Source organism: Acipenser ruthenus, chromosome 21 (assembly GCF_902713425.1).
Source record: "Acipenser ruthenus chromosome 21, fAciRut3.2 maternal haplotype, whole genome shotgun sequence".
Classification (NCBI taxonomy): domain Eukaryota; kingdom Metazoa; phylum Chordata; class Actinopteri; order Acipenseriformes; family Acipenseridae; genus Acipenser; species Acipenser ruthenus.
The window spans coordinates 14,624,177-14,645,346 of NC_081209.1; the positions used below are offsets into that span (position 1 = coordinate 14,624,177).

The following is a 21,170-nucleotide window of genomic DNA, read 5'->3' on the forward strand; positions in this document are numbered from 1 at the left end:
TTCTGAAACAGTGAAACACACAACACACTCTGAAACAGTGAAACAGACAACACATTCTGGAATAGTTTACCGGGTGGAGACATTTCATATTTTAGGACAGCTACACTTTAAACTCAGCATATTGACTGGCCTGGGAATAAGCTCCTGAGATTTGGGGAATGTGGTCTGTTTTTAGACAGCAGTGACGTGGGGCTGTGTAAGAAGTCGGGAGCTCTGTACTGAGCGAGTTGTGACTAAACATTCCCTTGTTATCCCAGAATGAAACACTCTGAAACTTCCTGAAATATCCCTCAGCTTCTCCACTGGAATACAGTGAAACCGCCTCACAGCCACTCTCAAGGGTCCATCTCCTGTATGTGTGGTCTGTACATGCAGTTTAACATGGGAAATACAATAAGGTCCCTATGAAATCCGTGTTGCGGAGAACATGGACAGAATCTCGGAATTCAGAGAAAAAAAAAACGGAATTAGGCACCCGAGGACATTACCACAAAATCAGTTTAAAACAAACAATATATTAACTATATAACAATATATAACAATATATTTTTAAAATATATATATTTTAAAAATTACATTGAAATGCGCTGTGTTTGTATGCCAAGAGGCTTCAAGAAACACGTCATGGGAACGCATAAAAAACTATTTGCACACCTCAGCCACCGTACACCACCGTGATTTTAACTGTAAGAAAGCGCTGCCTCTCATGCCACTTCACTTGCTAGCTACCGTTATCGCTTGGGCAGCGATTAATTTGTAAAGAAAGAGGTGCCGGGGCGCCAGCAATGACAATATGACATTCAAAATCATAACACGTTTATATACACATCATATACAAAGTAGTAGTACCTGCAGATAAATTAAAGGCAACCGCAGGACAAATAATTTAAAAAGATACAAATAAATGTATACATGTTTTGTTATGGTTTTGCATTTAAATGGTTTAAAATACAAACAAATTAAGACATTCTGAAGACTCCAGAAGGACGACAATAATAAAAAAAAAATAATACGCACACCAACACGAGCATTGGTTTGCCCCATGGTCTGCGATGTGTATGCAACAGAAGCCGCTGGCTTAGGTAGTTTTTATCTTAGTATGTTTTTATCCTCTATTAATTAAATTATATTAATTGAAAAAGGCAAGAAAGAACCAGATTGTTATTAATTTTATTGTTTTGGTTTAATACAATATAGCAGGCTAAAAGTAGGCTACAATATTTTTTTCATTAAAAAGTTGTCGTTCTTTGTTGAAATTGATGTTAAGCTTTCATATTTTGTTGTGTACTACTCATTTAATCAAACCACGTAGTGTAAGAAGTTGCTTGTATCGTTAATGATGTTTTTCAAATCAAGTACGCTTATTTGTGTATAAAAAACGACAGAGCTGCGGCCAGTGTCATCTCAAGCTGAAATCGTAAAGTAATTTAAAAGTAGGTTACAAATGTGGCAGCGGACTGTCTCTCTAGTGCGCACACAAGAACTTGCAGACTTAATACCACTGTGTTGAGAATTTAAAAAGAAAGCATTTTATGAAATTTTAACTAGGAGGTACCGGGAATACGACTCTGCACGTCCAGAGGTTCCAGGGCTGAGCCCTGGCAAGCCCCGGCACAAATTAAGCACTGCACTTGGGGGAAAACGACTACCTATAAGTTATTCTAAGCAGATAGTATTGTAATGACTACTGCAAAATGTAGGGTCTAGTTGCTGCATTTTTTCTCCAAAGTTCTCAGGGAGATATTACAAAGTGCCTTTTTATTAAATTAGAATAAATCAAAATATGTGGGCTTTTATTTACATTGCTTGTCATTAACATTACAGCTATTTTGAAATGTTATTCAGCTTGTGTTGAATAGAAACTACTACAAAAGCCTACATCTTTGATATATATATATTTTTTTAATTTACAATGTTCCTAGTTTGTTTCTATTACATTGTGCCAATTTGTACCCTTTTTTCTGAAAGCACTTTTATTAAAACCGTTTAGAAAGTTGTTTTTTTTGTCATTTTTTCATGCATTTGTAGCTTCATCATTGCTGTCAATGTATCAAACACTTGCGGTTATAAAAAACTAACTAAGTAACAAATTACAGATTTTTAAAACCGAAAAAAAACGAAATCAGGAAAAAATAAAATCGGAAAATTCAAAATAATAAAACAGACTTCACAGGGCCCTAAATACTCTCTCTATTTCACAATCCAATTATCACATACAAAAATCTCAAACACTGAAAACAGTGAATTATGAAGTTCAACATGCCCGAACAGTGAAATAACCAAATCAGTTAGCTAATGAATGGTGAAATATCATGGGAGCACTGTATATTATTCAGCGATGGACATTTAGAATTAGATACAGGACACTGAAACTCAAGATAGTGTACAGCTCTGAGAGATCTCAATACTGGTGAACTAATTGAACAGGGGATAATAGAGCCATTGAATTTAATAAAGCCCAGGATTGAGGATCTGGGATCAAATGAAATAGATCATTCAACATAGCAGCAGGAGAAAAAAACATTACAGAACTCAATACTGAGAGCTAGCATTATATAGAAATCACAAAATCAACTGATAGGCTAATACTGTTCAAACAAATCGACTCAACTCTGAGGACTCAATATAGTGCTGGGAAAAATATGCAAAAATGCAAACCAAAACTGCTTGAAATATATTTGGTGGCAAAAATGAGCACGTTTGTATTCATAGAACAGAATATAGATACAAGTGTGTGGCGTACAGTATGCTCCCGTGGCCTGGGTGTGGCGCAGCTCCTTTGGGTGGAGGAATCCCCCATCCTACAGAATTCCTCACAGATCCACTGCGAGTGGCAAACTGAACCTCCATTCAGTCACCAGCATGTATATATTCTGCTCCTTGACAAACTGAACCTCCATCCAGTCACCAGCATGTATATATTCTGCTCCTTGACAAACTGAACCTCCATCCAGTCACCAGCATGTATATATTCTGCTCTTTTAAGCAGCTGTCAGTACCTCCTGCATCTCTGAATTTGACAAGTTAGGTTTCTTCATGTGGCCTGACTGTATAGATAAATCATGGTAAACAATGGACTGTTCAACTATGAAACACATTTTATAACCGAATAGTTAAAAAATAAAGGGGTTTTAGGGGACTTAAAAACACTTCAAGTAGGTGTGGAATCTCCCCTGACAGCTGACTGGACAGTTTGGTTTTCTGTATCATTGACCTACTTCAGAATTTTGAACATAATAAAATATTTCAAACAAACACATACTCTTCACATTCTAGACATGTTACAGAGGACAATTATTTCGTCGAGTAAAAATGTGTGTTTTTATAAAAAACAATTAAAAAAAGTTTTCACAAGCCATTCTTAGGCTGTCTTGTACTTCTTGGGTCATTTCACAGAGTGTGAAATTGCCCCACCCCTTCACTGGCTTTTTTCCTATCAATAACCAATCAGCTGCTTCCCCAATTGACTGACATACTTTCAGCCAGTAACATGCTTTGACCCAGAAGACACTGTTGAGGTGGAATGCCCCTGGGACTGCAAGTGCAAACAAATAACCCTGAAAGAATAAGTCACAGAAACAGGGAGCTTCCTTTGACCTACTGTAAAGTCGTTTCAACTTAAAACACTCTACACATTTGAGAGATATGTAATGGAAGTGCAACATGGCAAGATTTATAACCTTCTTGATAGCTGCAGTACAATTACTTTAACAATGTCTGCTCCTACTTTTGCTTGTAGGGGACTTTCCAGTAATACAGACTGCAGGTCTGTACTGTACGCTGCTGTACTATCCTATAGGCATCTTTGCTAAGGAGATGCAGATCTTCCTGGGATGTCTTCAAAGTCTCTACAGTTTAAGAGCACATGCAGAGGTGCTAAATTAGGACAATTCTGCAATCCTGCTGCGACTTATTTCAGGGAAACAGGAAGTGAAAAATCAGGGCAATTATACAGAAAGGGAAAAATCCCACAAACCTGTTTGTATCCATCTTAATAATGCACAGACTTTGCACAGGGCAAGCCATTTATTCAAGGCGTCATGAATTCAAATGAGATGAAAATGAAGCAGATAAAAACGTGAGTAACCTGGGGGATCTGAGATCACAGACAGACACGCAGTGATAGAGAGAGACACGCAGTGATACAGACACACGAGACACATACAGATACAGACAAACACGAGACACACAGAGATACACAGACAGAGAGAGATATTCAGTGCCACACAGAGGCACAGTAGTAAAGCATGCTGCTCTGTTACGCTTGTGTGGAAACATGTGCCTGTGCTACAGCAATGTGCCACTCTGCAACTGCATGAGAGGGTCAACGAGTATAATTTTCACTTCATTTAAAGAGAATGGTTTAGATAAAACTGGATGGAATAGCAGGCAAGCAGTAAGTAGGCTACTTGACTTACTGTATGTATACCCTATCCACTCAACCTAAATAATGCAGGATCCACACATGTTGAAGCCACGTGACTTCCATTCACAACCAAATTTTCAAAGCATGATGATCGTGCATTAGGTACTGTACTGCAGTGTGATCACTTTCTTTCGTAGAGCTGCATTATATTCATTATCCAGATTGAGATATCCACTACAAGCAGGTGCAAACACCTAAGAGAGTGCCAGTGGTGCTGATCGGGCTAATTTCCCATTCCCACTGAAACAACAGCTTAGAGACGAAGAGAAGCTGTGTATCTATCCATGGAGGCCAGTCCTTTCTACAGAACATCGCACTGAGATTGTAATCTTGTTTTTCAGTTTTCATGACATAAATAAACACTGATTGAACACAATACTATGACTAATCAAATAAATGGAATTATCCAAGCTGCACTAGAAAAATAACCAACCTTACACTTTAATTTAAAATATGTACGTCTTAAGGCTTCAAGGAATAAAGCTGAAGAAACATTTGCCAGCCACAGTCACTGTGCACTCAATCATCACACCGATTCAGTCGTGCGTGTGATGCAACAGTGGGTGAAAAAGCTACATGCTGATATTGCCTTGAAGATTCTCCAGCATGCTACTGAGTACTCAAAATAGAGACTGAACCTCTGGCTCCCCAAACCAAAGGAGTCTGCAGTCAGCCACTAGGCCACTTGTTTGGGGCGGATTTCAAATTATAAAAAAGACAACGAATCACTGGTAAAGCATTTCCTTTTGTGACTCATAACATTACAGAGGGCTGTTAAAATCAAGCAGCCCACCCCCTTTCCCGTGCTGAGGAGCTCCAGATAAGGGACTCAGTCCAGCAGTTCCCTCTCGCAGCGACAGAGCCCCGCTACATGGAGCTCTGAGACCAGCATGTTTCAGTCCATCAGTTCCCTCTTGCAGTGATAGAGCCCCGCTACATGGAGCTCTGAGACCAGCATGTTTCAGTTCAGCAGTTCCGTCGCACAGTGATATCAAGCGCCACTACATGGAGCTCTGAGACCAGCATGTTTCAGTTCAGCAGTTCCGTCGCACAGTGATATCAAGCGCCACTACATGGAGCTCTGAGACCAGCATGTTTCAGTCCAGCAGTTCCCTCTCGCAGTGATAGAGGCTCGCTACATGGAGCTCTGAGACCAGCATGTTTCAGTTCAGCAGTTCCGTCGCACAGTGATATCAAGCGCCACTACATGGAGCTCTGAGACCAGCATGTTTCAGTCCAGCAGTTCCCTCTCGCAGTGATAGAGGCTCGCTACATGGAGCTCTGAGACCAGCATGTTTCAGTCCAGCAGTTCCCTCTCGCAGTGATAGAGGCTCGCTACATGGAGCTCTGAGACCAGCATGTTTCAGTCCAGCAGTTCCCTCTCGCAGTGATAGAGGCTCGCTACATGGAGCTCTGAGACCAGCATGTTTCAGTCCAGCAGTTCCCTCTCGCAGTGATAGAGCCTCGCTACATGGAGCTCTGAGACCAGCATGTTTCAGTCCAGCAGTTCCCTCTCGCAGTGATAGAGCCTCGCTACATGGAGCTTTTGAGACCAGCATGTTTGCCATGAGCTCCACAGACAGAGGACGAGAGCTTCATTATGGGACTGGCCCCTGCAACAATGTCTTCATTATCTCCCTGACAACAGGATGGCGTGTGTCTGCCTCTACATCTGCCCAAGTCAGTGAGTCACACAGGCTGCAACTCAGGATAAAAAAACGTCATGCCCTACACTGCTTCCCTGTCTCTCCATTCTAACCACTCGCACACCCTGCCTCCCAGAGAGTCTCTTTCAGTCTCTCTGCCCACCCTGCCTCCCAGACAGTCTCTCTCAGTCTCTCTGTCTCTCTCATAGAAAAATGGCAACCCTGTTACTCTGGCATGTTGCAAAGCACCAAACTGTACATGTAACCCCGTTACTCTGGCATGTTGCAAAGCACCATACTGTACATGTAACCCCGTTACTCTGGCATGCTGCAAAGCACCATACTGTACATGTAACCCCGTTACTCTGGCATGTTGCAAAGCAACATACTGTACATGTAACCCCGTTACTCTGGCATGCTGCAAAGCACCATACTGTACATGTAACCCCGTTACTCTGGCATGTTGCAAAGCAACATACTGTACATGTAACCCCGTTACTCTGGCATGTTGCAAAGCACCATACTGTACATGTAACCCCGTTACTCTGGCATGCTGCAAAGCACCATACTGTACATGTAACCCCGTTACTCTGGCATGTTGCAAAGCACCATACTGTACATGTAACCCTGTTACTCTGGCATGTTGCAAAGCACCATACTGTACATGTGACCCTGTTACTCTGGCATGTTGCAAAGCACCATACTGTACATGTAACCCCGTTACTCTGGCATGTTGCTGTACATGTTCTAGGGATGTGGTTTTGGTACATTTTTATGAACATTTAAATGCTATGCAGGTGTCAGCTTTTAAACCATATCTACACACACACACTCTCTTAATATTACATTCAGATGTACACTGACAGCCCTGGTTAGTATTTAACGCGCAAATAACCTCAAATTAAGCAAATAACATTTCATCATCGCAAGACTTAACTACAGTAAAAAATAAAGATAAAAATAAATAAAAATAAATTAATTAAAAAGGAAAAAAAAAAAAAACACACGTACACACCAAAGTACAGTGCCTTGCGAAAGTATTCGGCCCCCTTGAACTTTGCGACCTTTTGCCACATTTCAGGCTTCAAACATAAAGATATGAAACTGTAATTTTTTGTGAAGAATCAACAACAAGTGGGACACAATCATGAAGTGGAACGAAATTTATTGGATATTTCAAACTTTTTTAACAAATAAACTGAAAAATTGGGCGTGCAAAATTATTCAGCCCCTTTACTTTCAGTGCAGCAAACTCTCTCCAGAAGTTCAGTGAGGATCTCTGAATGATCCAATGTTGACCTAAATGACTAATGATGATAAATAGAATCCACCTGTGTGTAATCAAGTCTCCGTATAAATGCACCTGCACTGTGATAGTCTCAGAGGTCCGTTTAAAGCGCAGAGAGCATCATGAAGAACAAGGAACACACCAGGCAGGTCCGAGATACTGTTGTGGAGAAGTTTCAAGCCGGATTTGGATACAAAAAGATTTCCCAAGCTTTAAACATCCCAAGGAGCACTGTGCAAGCGATAATATTGAAATGGAAGGAGTATCAGACCACTGCAAATCTACCAAGACCTGGCCGTCCCTCTAAACTTTCAGCTCATACAAGGAGAAGACTGATCAGAGATGCAGCCAAGAGGCCCATGATCACTCTGGATGAACTGCAGAGATCTACAGCTGAGGTGGGAGACTCTGTCCATAGGACAACAATCAGTCGTATACTGCACAAATCTGGCCTTTATGGAAGAGTGGCAAGAAGAAAGCCATTTCTTAAAGATATCCATAAAAAGTGTCGTTTACAGTTTGCCACAAGCCACCTAAGAGACACGCCAAACATGTGGAAGAAGGTGCTCTGGTCAGATGAATCCAAAATCGAACTTTTTGGCAACAATGCAAAACGTTATGTTTGGCGTAAAAGCAACACAGCTCATCACCCTGAACACACCATCCCCACTGTCAAACATGGTGGTGGCAGCATCATGGTTTGGGCCTGCTTTTCTTCAGCAGGGACAGGGAAGATGGTTAAAATTGATGGGAAGATGGATGGAGCCAAATACAGGACCATTCTGGAAGAAAACCTGATGGAGTCTGCAAAAGACCTGAGACTGGGACGGAGATTTGTCTTCCAACAAGACAATGATCCAAAACATAAAGCAAAATCTACAATGGAATGGTTCACAAATAAACATATCCAGGTGTTAGAATGGCCAAGTCAAAGTCCAGACCTGAATCCAATCGAGAATCTGTGGAAAGAACTGAAAACTGCTGTTCACAAATGCTCTCCATCCAACCTCACTGAGCTCGAGCTGTTTTGCAAGGAGGAATGGGCAAAAATTTCAGTCTCTCGATGTGCAAAACTGATAGAGACATACCCCAAGCGACTTACAGCTGTAATCGCAGCAAAAGGTGGCGCTACAAAGTATTAACTTAAGGGGGCTGAATAATTTTGCACGCCCAATTTTTCAGTTTTTTATTTGTTAAAAAAGTTTGAAATATCCAATAAATTTCGTTCAACTTCACTTGTTGATTCTTCACAAAAAATTACAGTTTCATATCTTTATGTTTGAAGCCTGAAATGTGGCAAAAGGTCGCAAAGTTCAAGGGGGCCGAATACTTTCGCAAGGCACTGTATATATTGAAATTAGGGCTGTCACTCGATTCAAATTTTTGATCAGTTAATTTATGGGCATTACTGGATTAAGTGGTAGATTCATCCGTGCACATTTTTAATAAAGGTAAAGATCTTATAGTGGCTGTCCTGCTTGTAATACAAAAAAAATCAACAGAATAAAAAAAAGGGAATTTGTTCTATTGTTTTATGATTTTTCTTAGTAAACAGTCTTAACATTTTCATTTAAAGAAGGAGGCTAGAAATCCTAAGTAGAAGGGTGCAGGGGGGTGCGGGGGTCCTCCCCCGGCGCGGGTGCAGGGGGGTGTGGGGGTCCTCCCCCGGCGCGGGTGCAGGGGGGTGTGGGGGTCCTCCCCCGGCGCGGGTGCAGGGGGGTGTGGGGGTCCTCCCCCGGCGCGGGTGCAGGGGGGTGTGGGGGTCCTCCCCCGGCGCGGGTGCAGGGGGGTGTGGGGGTCCTCCCCCGGCGCGGGTGCAGGGGGGTATGGGGGTCCTCCCCCGGCGCGGGTGCCCCCACTGAAAACCAGTTTCAGGGTTTTGCAGGGGTCTAAATCCTGCATAATTTTAAAACCACAAACTTGTCTTGGCACACAGTACATGTCCAAGTAATTAAAGTCCAAATAAGCAAACTGTATGGTTTTGCAATAACTTATTTCACACAAAAAAAAGTGGGGAAGAAAGACAAAACCAGTGAAACACAGAAATTATATTTCAGGCACAACACACAATGTCACATTATATAGATACCATAATACCAAGTCAGCCAGAAGAGAAAAATGTGAAGCAATTTCTAAATTAAAGACATAAGATAAGAAGCTGTATTAATTGGTAGTACATTTGAATACAGGAAGCCATGAGCTGTGTTTTGTTTTCTATTTTTTCATGTATTCCATTTGTCTTTTAAATTTTATAAAAAAAACAAGATCAATTTTAAGTTTCTAAAAATATTCATGGAACCACCAGTCGTTACATTCATTCTCAGTCTTTCCAGATTCTGAGTGTACATACTTTCCCATGACGCCATTTCTCATTAACTAGAGTCCAAGAATGCGCAGGTGTATGAATAAACAAACAAACAAACAAAAATAAATATACATAAAAATGCGTGCGAGAACTGTGATTTCGAACACAGTTTATTTTACAGTTTTCAGAAGTTCGTTTTTGTTACAATTTCTGTAAACAATGCGATTTCTACAGTAGGTTGTATTTTTTCTTTCTTTTTTAATGTATTTTTTTCAATTCTTTTAACTGTTGGTTTATTAAAATAAATACAAATAAGAATGTGTTGGCATTTACTTGAACAACGTAGCTTGAAAGTAAAAGTCCAGCACATATATATCAAGTAACAGGTCTATGAAATGGAAAAACATGGAAATGAATTACCAAATGGAAAAGAGTAATGTTGAAAAAGAAAACCACTACACATTACATTTATACTGCACACACAAATGGTTTTGGATATTTCTTATTCATTTTATTAATACAGATTAGCACAAACAGACATACCACTTCCTTTGACGAGCTAGCAGAAGAAATCTGGAGCAGCTTCCCTTTTTGGCTGGTGCTTGCAGTCTGCCACAAAACACTGCAATAGACAGCTACCTAGCTTTAACTTCTATTAAATTATAGCACAACCTCTTAATGTAGAAATCACATGAATGTTTATGTAGGACCCTGGAAAAGGGTACAGGTGATTAACACTGATTGTATACAGTCTACTTAAGACATTCAATATATAATACTGTTGTAGCTCAACATTGCCAGAGCGAGAGGCACTCAGATCGATGAGTCAACGATACAGCTGGCTTGAGTGCGTAGGAGTACAAAGATTCAAACCGATTCGCATTAACGGGTTCAGATATTTCGTGTTCGATATACATTATGTTGTAAAATATAAAAAATATGCACAGTTAAATGAGTAAAGAATCAGTCTAACAAAACAACAGTCAATACAGCTAAAAGGAGGAATTTAAGCTGCTGACAACGGGATTCAACTGAAGTCACAGAAAATGATTGGCATGTGCTGAAAAACTAAAACAAAACAGTGCTTCGTTTATAATCAAAATGGCAGAACTGGTTCTCAACAAAAAGCAAAACCGGGGGAAACAAATTACTATGGAAATGGGGTAAGCCTGGTTTTGATGGCAATTAGAGACGGTGCACTCAAAAAGAAGTTTAGTTACAACGACTGAAAGTGTGCAATAAAAATGATATATATATATATACAAGTTGTGGCATTACTCACCTCCACTGTCATTTGTTTTCTTCAGGGGAGTGTGTGTGTGTGGGTGGTAACTGATTTGACACCCACTTCATCGTTCGGCTTTTATCACCAACATTGCTTGTAAGCTCGAAACTGATTGGTCCATTGCGATTCACGGTGTCCATAGAAACATAAGTCCGGAAAAGAAACGCTGTTTTACTCGACTTATACGTAAATTGTGGAAATTGCCACTATTTTACTAGAAGAAAATAAATAAACATTTTAATACTATTCACTGGAACATAAGAGCACTGTAAAAACTTTTTTATTTATTTTTTTAATAACTATATTAGGCGACTCATGTAGAAAAGTAGACGGCAATTTAGCTGGCTGGACATGAGAAGGCTGAGTAAATCATGCTGGTATTTGTACTGCGCTATTGAGATGTACCAGGCCCTGTGGGCACAAACTGAACCTTTTTTTTTTGTTTTAATTATAATATTCAAAAGAACAAAACAAGACCAATAATAATTAGAAAACATTAACACTTACATATGTTACAGAATCTATCAAATGCACATATTCCAATACATTGTTATATTAATTCAGGGATCAGTGCCACAAAACGGGAAATCCATTTATTGTTTTTTCTTTTTTTTTTTTTAATCCCCTTTGTTGAGAGATTACATAGATATCAATGATCTGCGTAAAAGTGTACTGGTAAATTAAAGCCTATACATAACCCAAAAATCCTTTTGAAAGTGTGCCAACGTATTCACAGTCGCCATCTAGAGCATTCTGTTTGGTTTATTCTGGATGTTTGCTTTTTACTACATTCAGTACCTCCATCCACAGTAATTCTGAATGGTTTTCATTTCAAATGGTGAAGCATTGAACTTGTGTTGCGCAAAGTTTTTAAATGCCGCCCCCCCCCCCCCCCTTTTTTAGCATACATTTTGTCGCACCCCCCCATATAAAAACGTTAGACCATAACTTTATACTTTAACAGTTTTTTTCCCTGATTTTGTGTAAATTGTGTATTTTTCTTTAACCACAAAAAAGTCCAGATTTAGCTAAATATAAACGCGGATCACAAATTCAACATTTAAAATCAGTCTGGAAACCTTTTTTTTTTTTTTTTTTTTTTTTACACTTCGAGTGAACATTTTGACATGTTAAACCAGGGTTTCTAACAAATACATCAGTGAATGTAAATATTGTTTGTTTTGTTTAAACTTGGCGATTCAACAGTTACCTGACAGATACATCTGAAAAACATTATCGTTCAGCAATTAAATCTGAGGTTTTCACAAAATACAGTATGCACATCGGGAGCGAAGCAAACGACACGAAAACAGCACAAGTACAAAAAAATGTAGCTAGTCATGAAAAGAAAAGACTGTCTCCTTTTGCGGAGACGAAATAAAATAAATGAAACACAGAAGAGCATGGAAACACCACACACTAAAAAAAGAAACAGTTTAGGGAATACCACCGGCTTGTAAAAGAGCTAATGTGATTATTATTATTGGTCAACATTATTAAAACAAAGAAGCATCACTTTACAGAAATACAAAACCAGTGTGTGGTGCTCCCTGTCACTTAAGACTAAAAATAAGGTGAAATAAAGAGAATAAACATACCATCAATTTCCAATTGCTCTGCTATTTCTTGACTTGTGCGTCCTTTTTATTGTCTTTATAACCACAGACACTGACATCATAAAGACCATTATATTTTTCGACTTTAATAATTAAATTCTCATTGATGTAGATGTTTTTATTTCTGTGGTAATCTCTGCGTGTGCGAGACATTGACAGTCTGACAGCCGCTACCTTTGACCTTATTTCTGATTGGTCCATTGCGACGCAAACGGCGCATAGCAAAATTCAAATACAACAAATGTATTTCTATATTTGCTCGCTTCATTCACGCCACTCGCTTTGCTTGTCTTAATTTTGATTTGCAAGCTCGCATCTGGTGTGCATAGCTCTTAACATGCAAGCCCATGCCCATTGACGTGTTTGATTTGGCACTGTATGCTGAAGAGCTGCCCTTACACTCCTACTTTTAACACTGTGTTTGTTAACATTTATGTATTTAGCTAAATCGGGACTTTTTTTTTGGTTCAATCTCGGAAAAAATACGCGATTTACATTAATCCAGGAAAACATTTTTTCTACACTGCACTGTTCACTGTAGTTTCACTGACACTCGCCACTTCAAACACAATTTCTCCGGTTCTACAAGTCCTAGAGTAATCGTCAACGGCTCATTTGAAAAGTAAGAACTTGGCCTAATTAGCTGTCATTTATGTATTTCTTTAAAATGTTCTATCTTTTTTATTTTTAACAGAACTGCCTCTTTCTTTAGTCAGTCGCGCCCTCCTTAGTGACACTCTACAATTTTGTTTGGCATAATTATTTACATACCTCGGTTTTCTCGTCCGGTTCCTCATAATAATTCCAAACGTGACTTTGGCTTGTTCCTTTATTTAGAGATGCAATTTTATTAAAAATATACAACAAACGTCTGAAAAAAATTACCATACCAAGCCCACTACAGCATGAACACACAGTGTACCAATGAAGCGCCAGATCAACCGAGAATAAAACCCGCCCCAGTGTCAATCTTTCTGTTGCACCAATTAGAAAAACTACTTGGAGGCAACTGCCAAACCCCTTCCTTTTTATAATATCCGCCCTTACTGGGGCATCACAGAATTTGGAAATGCGACGGGCTGCTGTATATGATGATTAGGGACCTACCTAATTCGCGATTTCGCGGCAATCGTGAAATTGAGGGGTCACCGCGAAATTCACCTCTTAGGGGCCAATGCATACAAACAAGTACGGAGAGGAAAAAAAAGAAAAAAAAAACTTGTTTAAAGGAACTACTGCACAACGCAGTGACGCAAACTACGTATCTTCCTTCTGCAGATAGCCCATTTTTATTCCTTCGCCGTCCCGTGTGCAGTGCACTTAAGCAAAAAACAAACAAAAAATGTCCACAAGTAACATTTACAAAATAAATTCTCCAAAGCAGTTAACGTTCTTGTTTACTATTCAAATGACAAAGTTTTAATCAGCCTATCCGTGCGTCTTTACTGCTTTTATGTGACCTGTACTGTGCAGGAGGGGGCGGGACAAAGTTGGTGCTGCATTGTTTTCATTTAGGTTGCTAAAATCTAGTTTTCAGCATTGGAGGTAAAATAGTAGAAATGGACGACAAAGAAAGCAAACTATATTTCGGCTGATGATCGTTTCAAGATATTTCCCAAATAAACTACATGCAGACTGAGGTAATTGTTTTCCATATCTTAATGTGTATTTGGAGAAAATACGATCGATCGCAATTTAGCTTCAGAATCACACATTAAACAAAAGGCTACTACAGAGGCTGCTGAACAGAACGTAAAATAAACAGCTTTCAGAAACCAAACTGGGAAGTCAGCGCAGACAAGAAGTATTCTGCAAGTTAAATCAGTACTAAAACGATCCAGCACAGCCACCTCGCTTCAACCTGCTGCTTACAGTTGGAATTTTAGACCTGAATAGAATAGCCACGTCTTCTTTGTTTTGAGTCGGTACTAATAAAATAAATTATTGGATGGGACAAATAACATGACAGCGAACGTGCTGCATACATTGACTTCATTAAAGTATGCCAGATGCCCTTGTGTAACCGAGTTTTTGGGCTGTTTCTAATCGATTTTCACATCTGTATAACTTGGCAAAGCTTTGCCTTAACTTCCAACCAATTCAGTGGATGCAGAACGTGCAGTCTCAATGTATGGGCAAGTCAACTGCAAGGGGATGCTGCATACTTGCCTTTAACAAATGCCAGCACTCTGTTTTAGTAAGGAAGCAAGTACCACTATTTTTAGGCTTTATAGTGTTCTGAAATACTGTCTACTTAGGTTTATTTAATGTTTAAACATGTCCGCGAAATCCTAATTTTATTCCGCAACATACCCGTGAAAAATACGTAAATTTAACGAGATTTAAGTAGACACCTAATGATGATAAATTACTAAAAATAATACATTAAAAAATATGCGTTTGGTGAAATGTGTCACGTGACTGGTTATACGTCTAGCATATTATTCAATGTTTAATTACTTCTTTAGAGTTTATAGGTTTAAACTTCCCATCCCTAACATGTTCACTCCATTACTCTGTCATGTTGCGAATCCAAATTCTTACAAATAAACACACAAAGGAGGCAGTCTCTTTAGAGTGCAGGATGCCTCTAGCCAGTGGAACTGCACAGCACTTCAGTGCTGAACCTTGCATTGTGGTGAGTGGTACTACAATACGTGTCACATGGGGTGCTTATCAGTAACGCTTGCAGGCACATTAAAGCTGCACGGTAGTACGATGCATGGTTTTAATTTATTTTTTTTTTTTTACATATTTAATAAGGTTATGACCATATCACGTGATGTTGATCATCTATGTAATAGTTTCCTGTAAAACGTTATCTGTGTAACAAAAAAAAAAACACAATTTTAGACAAAAAAGAAATCCTCTTTTTAACTTCCGTTTCAGCTTCCTCAGCTGAAAAGCTTGAAGATGCCATTTCTAACTTTCTCACTATGAAATAGCAGAAGTGTGCCTGTTCCGAAAACAGCTTGCACATGGTGGCAAGCAGTCTGCAAGGTCTGCACAAGTTTACACTACAGCAGCCGCAATAAATGGGAACCAAAGCTGGTACTGGTCCAATTTAAACAAATAGAAAATGGGTTTTCTCTCTCTCTAAAGTTCATAACATTAAGTAAACATATCCGATTGCTCAAGTTGATTGTTAGTTTTGTAGCATTAGCAGCATGTTTGAATAAAGGATGACTTACGAACAGGTTTGTAAATGACATAAACTTACTGCTTTGCAACTAACACAATAATGGAAATTGGAACATCTTTCAGTACTGATCCCCGATACACCCTGACGCATGACCTTTCTGTGTTAGATTACAAGGCCCTTTATATTGGAGTTCATGTTTCAGTACTGATCCCTGATACACCCTGACGCATGACCTTTCTGTGTTAGATTACAAGGCCCTTTATATTGGAGTTCATGTTTCAGTACTGATCCCTGATACACCCTGACGCATGACCTTTCTGTGTTAGATTACAAGATCCTTTATATTGGAGTTCATGTTTCAGTACTGATCCCTGATACACCCTGACGCATGACCTTTCTGTGTTAGATTACAAGATCCTTTATATTGGAGTTCATGTTTCAGTACTGATCCCTGATACACCCTGACGCATGACCTTTCTGTGTTAGATTACAAGGCCCTTTATATTGGAGTTCATGTTTCAGTACTGATCCCTGATACACCCTGACGCATGACCTTTCTGTGTTAGATTACAAGGCCCTTTATATTGGAGTTCATGTTTCAGTACTGATCCCTGATACACCCTGACGCATGACCTTTCTGTGTTAGATTACAAGGCCCTTTATATTGGAGTTCATGTTTCAGTACTGATCCCTGATACACCCTGACGCATGACCTTTCTGTGTTAGATTACAAGGCCCTTTATATTGGAGTTCATGTTTCAGTACTGATCCCTGATACACCCTGACGCATGACCTTTCTGTGTTAGATTACAAGGCCCTTTATATTGGAGTTCATGTTTCAGTACTGATCCCTGATACACCCTGACGCATGACCTTTCTGTGTTAGATTACAAGGCCCTTTATATTGGAGTTCATGTTTCAGTACTGATCCCTGATACACCCTGACGCATGACCTTTCTGTGTTAGATTACAAGGCCCTTTATATTGGAGTTCATCTTTCGGTACTGATCTCTGATACACCCTGACGCATGACCTTTCTGTGTTAGATTGCAAGGCCCTTTATATTGGAGTTCATGTTTCAGTACTGATCCCTGATACACCCTGACGCATGACCTTTCTGTGTTAGATTACAAGGCCCTTTATATTGGAGTTCATGTTTCAGTACTGATCCCTGATACACCCTGACGCATGACCTTTCTGTGTTAGATTACAAGGCCCTTTATATTGGAGTTCATGTTTCAGTACTGATCCCTGATACACCATGAAGCATGACCTTTCTGTGTTAGATTGCAAGGCCCTTTATATTGGAGTTCATGTTTCAGTACTGATCCCTGATACACCCTGAAGCATGACCTTTCTGTGTTAGATTGCAAGGCCCTTTATATTGGAGTTCATGTTTCAGTACTGATCCCTGATACACCCTGACGCATGACCTTTCTGTGTTAGATTACAAGGCCCTTTATATTGGAGTTCATGTTTCAGTACTGATCCCTGATACACCCTGACGCATGACCTTTCTGTGTTAGATTACAAGGCCCTTTATATTGGAGTTCATGTTTCAGTACTGATCCCTGATACACCCTGAAGCATGACCTTTCTGTGTTAGATTACAAGGATGCTGATTTCAACATATGAGAGCTATTACATGCTCTCTTGATCTTATTCCTACAAAACTACTAAAAGATGTTCTTGTGTTATTAATACCTACATTTAAAAAATGAGAAATGGTTCACTTTCCTCCGGTACAGTTCTCCGTATCTGATGCTGAGAGACTAATGCATGATTATTATGCACCAAATTGATTATTATAATGCACTTTTTTCTGGTCTCCCAAAACGTGTGGTATCCCGCTTGCAGTTTGTTCAGAATACCGCTGCTGAATTCTGACTAAAACCAGGAAAAGTGAACATATTACCTTAGTTTTGGCCTCCACTGGCCTTACACTGGCTCCCTGTGTAGTATAGAATTGGGTTTAAGATTTTGCTGTTAACTAACACGTCCCTGAATAGATTAGCACCTAGTTATTTGCAGGGGTTACTGGTTTTCTTATCTTAGTGGGTTTTAATGTAACTTTAAAATTGATGTTTTTGTATTATGTGTATACTGTTATTTAAATATGATATTTAAATGGTCTGATTGTGGCAGTTGTATGTGTGACATGCTATACAAATGTATTGTGGTTTTTTTCTGCGATGTACTGTACAGTGCTTTGTGATACTTTTGTACAAAAGGCACTATATAAAATGAAAAATAAATAAATAAATAAATAAATAAATAAATAAATAAATAAATAAATAAATAAATATTTGTGCTTAATCTTACCAGGACCCCATTCAAAATGAGACACCTGCCTCAACAGGCTCTGGTAAAACAAGGAAATAAATGTTAATGTAATGAAAGCCTGTGCTGATCCCCCTCCCTTTTGGACTCCTGTCTGTGAACATCCTTCTATCTAACATGGCCACGCTCCCTGGGGATACCCGACTGCTTTGTGTCACTCACCGCCTGCCTGCATCTGCAACACCAAACTGGCAGGACATTTAAATGCTGTGTGCGGAGGTCAAAAACTTCACCAGAAGCAAAACTGTGAACCAGATAAAAGAACTCTCAGCATGGGAAACGTGCACGAGGTGACTGGAGATGGGCATGAGCGCTCATTCTAGATACTGAGGCTGTCAGAGGTGACTGGAGATGAGCATGAGGGCTCGTTCTAGATACTGAGGCTGTCAGAGGTGACTGGAGATAGGCATGAGCACTCGTTCTAGATACTGAGGCTGTCAGAGGTCACTGGAGATGGACATGAGCACTCGTTCTAGATACTGAGGCTGTCAGAGGTGTGCCCTCTTTTGAGGAGTGCCTATCCCTCTTTCAGACATGCTGTGGCTCAGCAGAGGCATTGTAATGGATGGAATAGGAACCTATCTGTGTCCCACTATTCAACAGCCTGTTAGGTCCCTCTTTCTCAAAGGGTTGCCACTCTGAATTAAACAAAACAAGGTTCTTGGGTTTCCAAACAAAGAAAAAAATGACACTTTCTACCCAGAGACTGGGTTGCCCAGGGTACACAGATACTTCTGAACAGCTTTCTACATGTTCAGGCCACTGGTATTTAGGTGATTAAAATAAATCCATCTTTATTTAGGTATCAAAAGAAACCCTCTCTCAAGGTCCCGGAACTCAACTTCATGTACATGGTTTTTAATATTAACATTAGGCAGGGGTCTAATTTTGACATTTACTCAAGGCTGAAATAATACCACGTGGTACCTACTGTATAACTCAATACAGTACATGAATCAGTCCATGGTGATTTCTCACCCAAATGATCCTCCCACAACCTTACTGCTGCAAGTCTGTAGCCAGGGCAATATCCACAACCTTACTGCTGCACGCCTGTAGCCAGAGCAATATCCACCTTACTGCTGCAAGCCTGTAGCGAGGGCAATATCCACAACCTTACTGCTGCAAGCCTATAGCCAGGGCAATATCCACAACCTTACTGTTGCAAGCCTGTAGCCAGGGCAATATCCAGAACATTGCTCTGAACTGTATGTACAGAATGCACGATATATATTGCACATGCTGTACTACTGATTTATCACACATTAACAGGTACAAAGATGGGACATGCAAGGACATTGCTGTTTAACTGTGCTTAAAATATGGGAATTCACAAAAGCGGAACATATTAGTGTATATATGTTTAACAGCCTCTAGTGAAGTCAAACTGTAATTCAATTAGCGGGGGTTCTCATTGTAGCAAAGCATATCTCGATGTGCAGGGCTCTCAAATTACCAGGATGGAGAAGCTAGCTTTTCACTTCATTGACTGTGGAGCTCGGATGTCGTGCAACACCGCGACTACTACTGGCTCTACTAATATAGGAAGTTCCTGGTGTTCTTTTTTGTTTGGGTTTTTTTTTTTTTTTTTTAAATGATTGTTTCCATGGAAAGAACAACTGCGGTTGTCAGAATGGACACAAAGCGAGTCTAGCAGCAATGGAAACGACCAACACATTCTAAACCTAGCAGCATATGCACAGAGGTGCAGCCAAATGACAATGTCGCGGTATGAATACATCGGCTGCGGAGCCAGAGACTAGCCCGAGCAAAATGAATCGCAGGCCAACCCCGTCAACACTTCTCAGCACCCAAAGAAGGAAGTTACAGGAATGGGTTTTTTAATAAAGACATACATAAATAACACATATGCAACACAAAATAGTTAAGTATCCATCTTATAATTGCAGTACTGCCCAGAATGTATACGGAAGCTAGATGTACAGTAATTTACCAATATGTGTGACACTGCATCCTTTTTAAACGCAACTGCACCCTTTATTAGGTGGCATCATAGCGTGTTTTACAATTAGCTTCCATTACTAAACTCATACAAATATCCTGGTAAGGTCCAGTTTATAGTTAAAAAGGTTGTGTAGCACGATCACAAGCAGCTATTCAAATCAAAATACTGGCAACCCAGCCCGGCAAGATACATCAACATCATACACAGCATAGCGTAGGCGACCATATCAGCATAGCGACCCTAACAGCGGAGTTATGCAGCGGTGCAGAAAAGACGACTCTGTTCAAACTGAACGGCAACGGTTCTTTGTGCACTCACCTTGTATTGCCTTTTTGGAAGCTGCGTTGTAATTCCTTTCCTTCGGGTGTAGATACAAGTAAATACCAACTCCGTGTTCAAGATGCTACGTCTGGGTAGCTAGTCCATTAATGAACACAACGGCTGCAGCGGGTCTTAATGAACAAATAATATTTGTAATTACAAAATATATAATCTGTCTTCAGAAAGCGATCCACAGTATTGCAGAAACAAAGAAGAAAGTCGATTTTTTTTTTAGATACAATGTTCTCTCAGCGATTCCGAGTGGTATTTATAATTAATCTCCAGCGGTAATGAATAATAAACAACGTGCCGCGAGCTCCCAGTGCAGCACCGACTCAGAAAGGAGCTGCTCTGTGTTGCTCTCCACAGATATAGTTGTATCTCGCAGTTATCCAGTTATATTTTTAAAAATAAAATATAGTCCCTGCGCAGACTAACCTCTACTCTCTTTGCAAGCACAGGCCTCCAAGAGGAAATGGTCCCTCCGTGAGACAGCTTGAGTGCGCATGCGCCTCCGCGGAGCCGCGCACTGTGGGAAGAGAAGGGAGCGCGCACAGAGGGGAGGACGGGCTTTTTCCCGACGCCAAAGCCAGTAGTGCCCTCTGGTGGAGTGCGAGTGCAGAGACACGACTTCACACACATTTTCATTATTTTTTTGGCAGCATGATATCTATGCAGTGTGTGTATTACAGCATGATGTCTATACAGTGTGTGTATTACAGCATGATGTCTATGCAGTGTGTGTATTACAGCATGTTGTCTATGCAGTGTGTGTATTACAGCATGATGTCTATGCAGTGTGTGTATTACAGCATGATGTCTATGCAGTGTGTGT

The 21,170-nt window shown here is 40.0% G+C and overlaps 1 protein-coding gene across 1 annotated transcript in view; it reads right to left on the reverse strand.

The window, feature by feature from the left end:
• Positions 1–20,869, reverse strand: part of LOC117428201 (tyrosine-protein kinase CSK) — a 98,886-nt gene extending 78,017 nt beyond the window's left edge. The window contains exon 1 of the mRNA XM_034901491.2: positions 20,333–20,869. The gene's annotated coding sequence lies outside the window, so the exon portion shown is untranslated. The remainder of the gene's footprint in view (positions 1–20,332) is intronic.
• Between the last annotated feature and the right edge of the window lie 301 nt (positions 20,870–21,170).